Source organism: Phaseolus vulgaris, chromosome 8, assembly GCF_000499845.2.
Source record: "Phaseolus vulgaris cultivar G19833 chromosome 8, P. vulgaris v2.0, whole genome shotgun sequence".
Lineage (NCBI taxonomy): Eukaryota > Viridiplantae > Streptophyta > Magnoliopsida > Fabales > Fabaceae > Phaseolus > Phaseolus vulgaris.
This window is the reverse complement of record NC_023752.2, coordinates 22,095,385-22,107,147: the sequence shown is the minus strand read 5'-3', so window position 1 is coordinate 22,107,147 and position 11,763 is coordinate 22,095,385.

Sequence of the window (11,763 nt, the reverse complement as noted above, 5' to 3'; positions counted from 1 at the left end):
TTATTTTAGTTGATATATTGTGTCTTTATGAACAATTTGAATAATTAATGGGACACTCGTTTTCCCTTACGAGGGTTTCTTAATGAGGTCGCCCAATGAAAAATTGTTCTTTAAATTGATTTGGCAGGATTCTTTGTTAACACACGATAAGGCGACTTGACCAGTGAGTTATCCGGGTAAGCGCAATATGTGCATGATTGATTATTAAACGAGGCAACCTATTCCCCTGGTAAGATTCCAGGCCTAGGTGACCCGACACTCTTACAATTTAGATGGGGAAGTCTCTTCTCAGTAAGATTATGAGTCCAGGCACCCTGAATTGGCTTAAAATTGTTTGGCTGAGGGCAGGTAGGCTAACCTACCTCGGTTTTGAAGAGTAGACTTGGCATGAAAGCCAACACCCAATTCAGATACTACAACCAAAGTCATTAAAAGAGTAGACTTGGCATGTGAGTCGACACCCAAGTCAGATACTCTAAGAGCAAGAAGAAATCATACCCTTGGGAAGATCTGGGCGAATTGTTTTCAAATAAGGTGACCTTTTCTTGGTAAGATTCCAAGTCTAGGTGTTCTGAAGTTCATGGTAATTCAGATAGGATGACTTTTCCTCAGTAAGATTATGAGTTCAAGTGCCCATAACCATGTTTAGCCAAAATTAAGATTGTTTAGCTTAAGTCGAGAAGTCGACCTGCCTCGATAAGAATCTGAGTTCAGGCACCCTAAGTATCCACCATGACGTAGTACACTCTCCTCTAAGTAAGATTCTCCATAAGTACTAGGCCACGATTAGCTACAACTAAAAGTGTGTAGATAAGGATAGGAAATGCGACCCACCTCGGCGTCAGTGAAACTACCAGAGCTTGGGTGCTCTAAAGGCAGAGTTAAGGTTAACCCTGCGGGGTAGCTGATGAGAATCAAATAAAGGAGGCTTTTATTAATGAAGGAAGAGGTCATTCACCTTCTCATTTGAAGTTCTTCCTTCTAGTCTTCTCAAAATTAAAAGAAGACATAAAATAAAGATGAGGCCCAAGCCCAAGCCCAAGCCCAAGAAGGCCAAAGCCCAAAAAGCCCAAGTCCATCCCATGAGGGGCAAGGCCAAGCATTAAATAAAAGAGCATAATTTGATTTACTCTTGTAGGAGGTGTGGATATTAAATAAAGGAGTATGAATATGTAAAATAAAGTCACATTGTCCATGTGACTTAGGAGAGTGGGTGTAGGTGTAGTTTTTAGGAGGTGTCATAGTAGAAAAAAGTCACACCTCCCGATGGCAAATTCATGAAGCTCTTCTTAGAATCATGTGAAAAATGGTGCGGAAGCCATGGATGTAAATGTGCAAGATCCTCCTAGGAGCTATGGTGATCTTGAAGGTGCATGATGTGTATGGAAAGAGGGAGGTTCGGCCAGCCCTATGGTAGGTGATGAAGATGAAGATTAGATCCTAGAAACTAGATAGAAGCAAAGTATGGCACAATGTTGGCAGCATAACTTTACTCTCATTAATCTTGCAAAATACAAGAGATGGCCTTCCCCTTTATAGGCTAATGGGCCGTAAAAGCTAAGCTAATTACACATGAAATGTGAGCAAAATGAAATGCAAATGAGAGGACACATGGCACTTGGACCACATGGCTGGTCATGTGTGCTAAGGTTCTAGAATATGCACAAAATCTAGGGTAAATCACAAATAAGACAAGTTTGTGCTTTCTAACACTACACTAATTACTTAGCCACCCATAATGGGCCTCCATGTAACATATACAAGGTCTTCTCTCTTCCATCCTTGGCTAGGTCCATTTGGGCGTGAATATGCTTAGCCATTGACCTTGTAATAGGGCCTAGACGGTCTAGGCCTCCTCCTAGACGTTCCATGTGTAGCCTTCCCTCATCATGTCCTAGACGCTCCCTCCTTGAGTCTAGACGCTCATCACGGTCTAGTATTGGGTCTTGGCCTCCATGGTGAGGTGTGCTTGGCCCTCCTCCATCATCCCCTCCCCCTTGGAAAGGATTTATCCTCAAATCCAGCTCGTCATCGTCATTAGTACCTACAAATGGAGAAAGATCAATTACATTAAAAGTGTCATGTACTCCATATTCAAGAGGTAGGTCCAATTTTTATGCATTGTTATTGACTCGCTTAAGGACTTGAAAGGGTCCATCACCTCGGGGACTTAGTTTGGACTTCCTTTGAGTTGGAAATCTATCTTTGTGAAGGTGAAGCCAAACTAAGTCTCCTTCCTCAAAAATTATTTCTTTCTTCCCTTTATTGTTGTATTTTGTGTACTTCTCATTTTGTTGTTGTATTTGGAGTTTAATCTTCTCATGCATTTTCTTCACAAAGTCGGCTTTGATTACTCCTTCCTTATGCACAACTTCTTGTGGATTAGGGAGAGGCAACAAATCCATAGGTGTGAGAGGATTAAAACCATATACTACTTCAAAAGGAAAAGCATTAGTAGTCTTGTGAACTACTCGATTGTAAGCAAACTCAATGTGGGGAAGATACTCATCCCTAGATTTATGGTTGCCCTTCATGATAGCCCTAAGCATAGTCCCAAGAGATCTATTGACTACTTCGGTTTGGCCATCCGTTTGAGGATGACAAGAAGTTGAAAATTGTAGTCTTGTTCCAAGTTTGCCCCAAAGAGTTTTCCAAAAGTGGCTTATAAACTTGGGATCTCTATCGGATACTATACTTCTAGGGAGACCATGAAGTCTCACCACTTCTCTAAAGAAGAGTCTAGAAATATTTTGAGCATCATCTACCTTGTGGCCAGGAATAAAATGGGACATTTTGCTAAAACGGTCCACTACCACAAAGATAGAGTCATGGCCTCTTGCAGTCCTAGGAAGTCCTAAAATGAAATCCATGTTAATGTCTTCCCAAGGAGTATTTGCAATCGGCAAAGGGGTGTAGAGTCCATGAGGCATTGTTCTAGACTTTGCTTTTAAACATGATATGCATCTAGAACAATGTCTTTGGACGTCTCTCCTCATGTGTGGCCAACAAAATTTTGCTTTTAAAAGGTCTAGAGTCTTATCATCTCCAAAATGGCCCATGAGTCCCCCCTCATGTGATTCCTTGACAAGGAGTTTCCTATGTGTACCTTGGGGAATGCAAAGTTTTCCTTCTTTAAAAAGATATCCCTTGGACACATAGTAACCTCCTTGCGCTCTATGTTGACATTGGGCATAGATGGATGAGAGTTCTTGATCTTCTTGATAAAGCTCTTTTATGTGATCAAATCCAAGAATTTGGGCACCCAATTTTGAAAAGAGTGTATGCCGCCTTGAAAGAGCATCGGCCACTATATTGGTGCTTCCTTTCTTGTATTTGATTACATAAGGAAATTGTTCAAGAAATTCCATCCATTTAGCATGTCTCTTGTTGAGCTTGTGTTGGCCCTTTAAATATTTTAAAGACTCGTGATCACTATGGATGACAAATTCTTTGGACACAAGATAGTGTTCCCAAGTCTTTAGGGCTCGCACAAGTGCATAGAGCTCTTTATCATAGGTGGGATAGTTGAGGGTGGCACCATGGAGTTTTTCACTAAAATATGCAATGGGGTGTCTACCTTGCAACAATACCGCACCTATGCCTACCCCCGATGCATTACATTCTATCTCAAAAGTTTTGGAAAAATTTGGAAGAGATAGAATTGGTGCATTGGTGAGTTGAGCTTTTAGCCTTTGGAAGGCTTGCTCATGCTTTTCATTCCAACAAAATGCAACATCTTTTTTAACAAGTTCATTCAAAGGAGAAGCTAGACTAGAAAAATTAGGCACAAACCTTCTATAGAAGCTAGCTAACCCATGAAAACTTCTTACATCACTTACATTTTGTGGGGTGGGCCACTCTCGGATGGCTTTGATTTTCTCGGGATCTACATGCACCCTCCTTTTGTTGACAATGAAACCTAAGAAAACTACACTATCTACACAAAAGGTACACTTATCCCTATTGGCAAAAAGACTATTTTTCCTAAGTACTAGAAGAACTTCCCTAAGGTGACTTAGATGGTCTTCTAGGGTTTTACTATACACTAGGATATCATCAAAATAAACTACTACATATTTACCTATGCAATCTCTCAAGGTGTGATTCATAAGCCTCATGAATGTACTTGGGGCATTAGTGAGCCCAAAGGGCATCACCAACCACTCATATAATCCAAATTTGGTCTTAAAAGCGGTTTTCCACTCATCACCTTCTTTTATTCGAATTTGGTGATATCCACTTTTAAGGTCAATTTTGGAGAATATGGTTGACCCATGTAATTCATCAAGCATATCATCAAGCCTTGGGATTGGATGCCTATACTTGATGGTGATGTTGTTGATTGCTCGACAATCACAACACATGCGCCATTTTCCATCCATTTTGGGCACCAACAAGACAGGCACAACACAAGGGCTTAGGCTCTTTTGAACCCAACCCTTCTCCAACAAGTCTTGAACTTGTGATTCTATCTCCTTGGTTTCCTCGGGGTTTGTTCTATAAGCGGGCCTATTTGGTAGGCTTGCCCCAAGAATGAAGTCAATTTGATGTTCTATACCTCTAATGGGAGGGAGTCCAATGGGCCCCTCATTAGAGAATATATCTTCAAATTCACTTAAAAGTTTTTCTATTGGAGGAGGTAGATTCATGAGTTCACTACTTGTGGCAGTGCATGTAAGTGCTCCTTTACAAAAGACAAGGCTTGGTTGTTCAACAAGAAGCAAATTTTCAAAAACGTTTTCAAAAGGCTTTTCTTGTTGAGCAACCTTGTGGGAAGGAACACTCTTCTCCCACGCCTTCCTATCCCTAAGGATTTTCTCTTTTTCTAGCGCTTTTTTTTTTCCTCATCCCTTTTATGTTTCATTTGTATTTGAATATGGTAAAGGACTAAGTACAAATTTCTTATGCTTGTGGGTGAAGGAAATCTCGTTAGTGAGACCATCATGCAAGGTTTTCTTGTCAAATTGCCATGGTCTCCCTAATAAGATGTGGCAAGCTTCCATAGGCACTACATCACATAAAACTTTATCTTTGTAGTTCCCTATGGAAAACTTGATTTCCACTTGCTTGTCTACACTTAGTTCCCCATTTTCATTAAGCCATTGAAGTTTGTAAGGTTTTGGGTGAGGAACTAATTGTAGATTAAGCTTTTCCACCATTCTAGCACTACAACAATTACAACTAGATCAATATCCACAATGAGGGAACATATGTTTTCTAAAACATTGCATCTTGTATGAAATATGTTCTCTCTTTGTGTTTCCATGGATGTGCTAGGGTGATTGTTGAGAGTTCTCCTAATCATAAGCAATTCTCCCTCTAGTGGAGCTACCCTCTCATCCTCTCCCCCTTCCTCTCTCTCACTAGGCTCATCCTCGCCACTAGTGTATTCATCTACACCCTTAAGAAACAAAGTCCTTTGGTTTGGGCATTGTGCTTGCACATGCCCTCTACCATAGCACTTGAAACACTTAACATCTCTAGCTCGGATGGGTGGGGTTGAGGTTTCTTTGGTTAAGGGTTTGGTAGGTTCTTTTGGTTTTTCTTTTGATGTACTACCCTCCCTTCTAAACTCTTTCTTGGGATAAAAGCTAGAGTAGAAACTCACCCTCTGACTTGAAGTTTTGCGCAAGATTTGTTGTTCAACTTTAATGCAAAGTTGAACCAAGTCATTCAAGTCTTGGTAAGGTAGGAGTTCTACCCTATCTTTTATCTCAAGTGATAGGTCACTAAGGAACCTAGCAATGGTGGTGTCCTCCTCTTCCCTAATGGATGCTCTCATCATGTAGAGCTCCATTTTTTGCCTATACTCTTCCACACTCATGTTCTTTTGTTGGAGTCTTTGGAGCTTGTCCATCAACTCCCTATGGTAGTAGGAAGGTATGTGGCGACATCTTAGGGCTCCCCTAAGGTCATTCCAATATGCAATGGGAGGTTCCCTATGAAGACGTCTTTCTCTTTCGAGAGAGGTCCACCAATACATGGCGTTCCCTTGGAAACTAAGGGCGGCTAGGGGTACCTTTCGTTCCTCACTCACCCTATGGCAAGCAAAGAGTTGTTCTACTTTCATCTCCCAATCTAGGTAGATTTCTACATTTTCTTTTCCATGGAAGTGAGGTAGATCTACTCTAACCTCCCTTGGCCCCTCTTGTTCCCTTTGCCTATTTCTTCTAGGGGGTGTTGGTCATAGTCATTGATCCTAAGGCTTCCCTCCCCTAGAGACTCATTACTCCTAGATGCATGAGTATGAGATTTCTTTGATTTTTGTGATTTTTGTGATTTCTCTTCTTGGGCTTTAGCCAACTCATTAATTTTAGTCTCATTCTCCAATTGTCTAAAAGAAATCATTTGCACAGCTTGTGAAACTTCTTTCAAAAGAGTTTTTATAGATTTTACTTCACTTTCAATAGACTTTGGAGAGTGAGGAGAAGAAGACATGGCTAAAGTTTTGTGTATACAAGTATTTTACCTTGAGAAAATTTAGGAAAGTCAAAGAAGGTAGTTTTCCAGGTAAGGGAGGTGAGTCACAAAGGACTACTTAAGTACCAAGCCTTTGCCTTAGCCAAAAACTATCCCTCAATGTCTTCACACAAAGCTTTCTCTTAGTAAACTACTTAGAACACAATGAAGTTGAGAAATCAGATTTTAATGCAAGAAAACAATGCAAGCTAACTAATGAACCAAGCAAAACGAATTAACTAAAGGTTAAACAAAGCAATCACACATGCAAAGCGTAGATAATTAGGCAAGTAAACGTAATTAAAAACAATTAACAATTGCTAATTAGAAAATTCCATACTAGTCGGCCCTAGGTGAGGCTTCTTGGACACTTGGAGCCCTTGAAGACACACTCACCGTCTAATCACGTAATTAAAGAAGTAATTAACACAAGTTAAGTTGCAAAGAAAATTAAGAAAACTCCCTTTGTTGATCCTTTTTGCTATTGGCACTTCCTTGGTTGTCTTTTCTTGTTGGGCCCTCCAAGTGTTTGTGGTATTTTGAGAAGTGTTTGATTCTGCCTTTGCCCTTGTTTCCCCTTAGAATTAAGGACTTTAATTCTCCAATTCCAGCACCTATCAAGAAGACTAGACCTTACCCAAGTCAAATTTCCACTCAAATAAGCACCAAAAGAGACTAAATTCCAGCACCAAATTTAGAGGCCAAAGAATAAAAGCACGAAACAATTTAATTGAAGAAAACAGTACCACACAAATGGAGTTAGATTGTGACAACTAGAAAGAGTTCCAAGAATATTAGACAAGCAAATAAAGGTACTCAAATAAAGGTAGGCACACAAAAAGAATCCTAAAATAGCACTAGAATTAGATTACAAAATAAAAAAACAGCACCACTGGAAAATTGTTGTGGGCCAGAGAACGTGTTTTTCCCCAATTTATGCTGAGCTTCCCTTTTGGAATTTGCCTCTGAAAATTGATATTCAAAATATTCAAGATCTTAACTAAAATCTGGCTTTGGAATCACTCCAAACGCATGAGCCATTTTGTTTTAATAATTTTTTCAATTTCAGTGTTCAGTTACGCCAACTGTAGCGCCCAGATTTGCACACTGTTTTTAAAATATTTATCATTTTTTTTTCTATTGACTCTTTTGAGCTGATTCTTTTTTTGTCTTTTCTGTAACAGCCTAATCTTGCATATTCCAGAGAAAAAAAAATTTCCTATGAGTGAAAATAATTTTCTGGAACAAAACAGCCAGCATAGAGAATGTAAAACAGGGGATTCTGGAAAAACTGGAAACAAAAACAGCAAGAGACCAAAATATAAACACAATGGAATTGATGAAAAAGGAATTTGTGTAAGATCTAAACACAAATATGAACTCAAACTAAAAATAAAAGGCACCAAAAGATCAATATCACAGCAGTTTCAAAGTAAGCAAAAATACCCAAAATCAAGAAACAATCAAGCCAACAAAGGACTACTATGAATTGATGACATTGTGGATGAACATGACTTGACAAAACATATATGGATTCAGAAATTAAAAGACTCAAAGAGCATAATATGAACCAAATAAAAGTGCAATAAAGACTCAAAAACCTAAAAGAAAAACAGCAACTCAAAGATGTATGGAATCCTATCACAAATTGCACAAGGATTGTTCAAGATCAATTGAACAAAGTGCACCGGTTGGATCTTCCAAATAGCACACCAAAACAAATTAAAATTTAAAAAACAGCAAGACAATTATGGAAACAAGATGAACAACATGAAATAAAGAAGAACTCAAAATAAAAACACCAAGAACTACTCATCTTTGAAGAACTTATGCTCATGATACCAAATGATGGCAAATTCATGAAGCTCTTCTTAGAATCATGTGAAAAATGGTGCGGAAGCCATGGATGTAAATGTGCAAGATCCTCCTAGGAGCTATGGTGATCTTGAAGGTGCATGATGTGTATGGAAAGAGGGAGGTTCGGCCAACCCTATGGTAGGTGATGAAGATGAAGATTAGATCCTAGAAACTAGATAGAAGCAAAGTATGGCACTATGTTGGCAGCATAACTTTACTCTCATTAATCTTGCAAAATACAAGAGATGGCCTTCCCCTTTATAGGCTAATGGGCCGTAAAAGCTAAGCTAATTACACATGAAATGTGAGCAAAATGAAATGCAAATGAGAGGACACATGGCACTTGGACCACATGGCTGGTCATGTGTGCTAAGGTTCTAGAATATGCACAAAATCTAGGGTAAATCACAAATAAGACAAGTTTGTGCTTTCTAACACTACACTAATTACTTAGCCACCCCTAATGGGCCTCCATGTAACATATACAAGGTCTTCTCTCTTCCATCCGTGGCTAGGTCCATTTGGGCGTGAATATGCTTAGCCATTGACCTTGTAATAGGGCCTAGACGGTCTAGGCCTCCTCCTAGACGTTCCATGTGTAGCCTTCCCTCATCATGGGAGAATCAAATAAAGGAGGCTTTTATTAATGGAGGAAGAGGACATCCACCCTCACATTTGAAGTTCTTCCTTCTAGTCTTCTCAAAATTAAAAAGAAGACATAAAATAAAGATGAGGCCCAAGCCCAAAGCCCAAGCCCAAGCCCAAGAAGGCCAAAGCCCAAAGAGCCCAAGTCCATCCCATGAGGGACAAGGCCAAGCTTTGAAATAATCTTGTATAGTTTTAGGAGGTGTGGTTATTAAATAAAGGAGTGTGAAAATGTAAAATAAAGTCACATTGTCCATGTGACTTAGGAGTGTGGTGTAGGTGTAGTTTTTAGGACGTGTCATAGTAGAAAAAGGTCACACCTCCCATGTGACTTGTTTTTGGTGGGAATTTCAAATGAGTTTTATTTGAAATTTCCCACCTATTTTTCAGCACCTTAGGCTATAAATAGAGGTGCTCCCTTTGTAAAATTCAGATTGGAATTAATCTAAGAAAACTCTACTCAAATTTTGAGTGAACTTTGGAGAGCTTTTGGAGCCTTCTTCTCTAGTCTTATCTTGATGGATCAATGGAGTCCTCAAGTGGCGGCATCACTCTTATCTAGGAGCATTCCACACTTCTAGTGGCGAGATCATCCAACATTCTTCCATCTTCATGAGCACTCTCTTCTCCTTCCTTTCTTCTCTTTCAATTGTTCATGTTGTCTTGTGTTCTTGAGTTTTTTTGGTTTGGTTTTTCTGTTTTTCCAACACCTATGTTCTGTTCTTGCCTTTTAATTTCAATTCTGTTGTTCCTTTTAGTTTCTCTTCTTTTTTGGTTCAATTTGACTAAAATTGGTTCATCCAAATGAGTTTGGGATTTGGTACTAGTTTTTGGTGAGTTCTTGTCTTAGAACAAATGATCCAACTCTAAGAAAAGTGCCTCTATAATGTCCAACTCAAGGTGATTCCTAAGAAGGTCAAGAATCATTCTCTATATGGCTAGTGGAATCACATCACGCTCCCTCCTTGAGTCTAGACGCTCATCACGGTCTAGTCTTGGGTCTTGGCCTCCATGGTGAGGTGTGCTTGGCCCTCCTCCATCACCTCCCATGTGACTTGTTTTTGGTGGGAATTTCAAATGAGTTTTATTTGAATTTTCCCACCTATTTTCCAGCACCCTCACACTATAAATAGAGGGGTGGGCTCTTGTAAAATTCAGAATTGAAATTGGAATTAGAGAAACTCTACTCAAATTGAGAGAGAATTGTGTGAGAACTTGTTTTCTCCTCTATCTTGTCTTATCTTGAGTGCCTTGGCTCTCTCAAGTGGCGGCATTTGCTCACTTATCTTGGATCCTTCACACTCCAAGTGGCGTGATCACAAGTCAAGCTCTTCATCTTCATAAGTTCTTCTCTTCTTCATCTTCCATTTCATTTTCCATGCTTTACGAAATGATAAACATGTCTTAAGCTTCTTTCTATTTGGTGTTGTGCTTTCTTTCCACTTTATGTTCGATTCTTTGCTGTTCTAACTTGATTTGTTCGGTTCATTTATGTTTTTGAAGCTTTCTATTCGGTTCATTTGCTTTAATACACATTTTAATCGGTTCAATTGGCAATAGATGGATCTTCCATGTGAGTTTGGTGTTTGGTGCAAGTTTTGGTGAGTTCTTGAAACATAGAACATTGATCCAATTCTATTCAAAGCGCCTTTTCTGTCTCCAACTCAAGTTGATTCCATAAAATGTCAAAGAGATTGACACCAAAGTCAGATACTCAAGTCACCTACAATGCTGGGGAAGGGTGATGGAGATCAAGCTCAAGTGGACATGGAGGCCAATCAACAAGATCAAGAAGAGGTAGAGGCTCAAATGGAGGATGCCCATGGAGGTCAAAGCCCACCTCAAAGGCTTACAAGAAGCATGTTCAAAGCTTTAGGAGCTAGGAGACGATTATTTTCTCTTTTTGTAATTTCTTTGGTTGAAGGTACTTAGAGGGAAACATTAGAAACCTCTATTGTTAAAGCATCTTTTAGTCTTTAGTTAGGAGCTTTAGGAGGGGGGGGGTGTATTAGTAGATAGGTGTAGAAGTAAATAAGGAGGTGTCAAAGTGAGAGAAGGGATCACACCTTCCTCATGTCTTGTTTTAGGCGCAGGTTCTAGTTGCTTTTAGGAGGGAATTTTGAATTCTCTTAGTTTGATTTTCAGCACCCTTAGGCTATAAATATAGGCGTTGCCCTTGTACATTTCAGATTTGAATTTTAATTAGAGAAACTATACTCAAATTTTGAGAGAGCATTGGAGAGCTTTGTGCCTTCTTCTCTAGTCTTATCTTGATGGTTCCATGGTTACCTCAAGTGGCGGCTTGCACACTCATCTAGGAGTCTCCATCCTTCTAGTGGCGTGATCATCCAACCATACATCCATCTTCATGAGCTTTCTCCTCTCCTTCCTTCTTTCTCTTTTGTTATTCATGTTTGAAGCTTGTGTTCTTGTGTTTTGGTTCGGTTATTTTCTTTTTCCAGCAGCTGTTCTTCTTCTTCTTCTTTGTTTTTGGTTCGGTGCCTTTTAATTTTCAGCACTTCTATTCAGTTTTCTTGTCTTTTAATTCATTTTGTTCGGTTCATTGTTGTTCCTATTCAATTCTATTCGGTGCTTTTGCTCTTTCTCTCTTTTTGTTGGTTCAATTTGACAATATGTGGAACTTCCATATGAGTTTGGATTTGGTGCTAGTTTTGGTGAGTTCTTGACTTAGAACATTGATCCAATTCTAAGAAAAAGTGCCTAACTATTGTCCAACTCAAGTTGATTCCTAAGAATGTCAAGAATCATTCTCTTCTTTGCTATTGGAATCACATCAAAGGG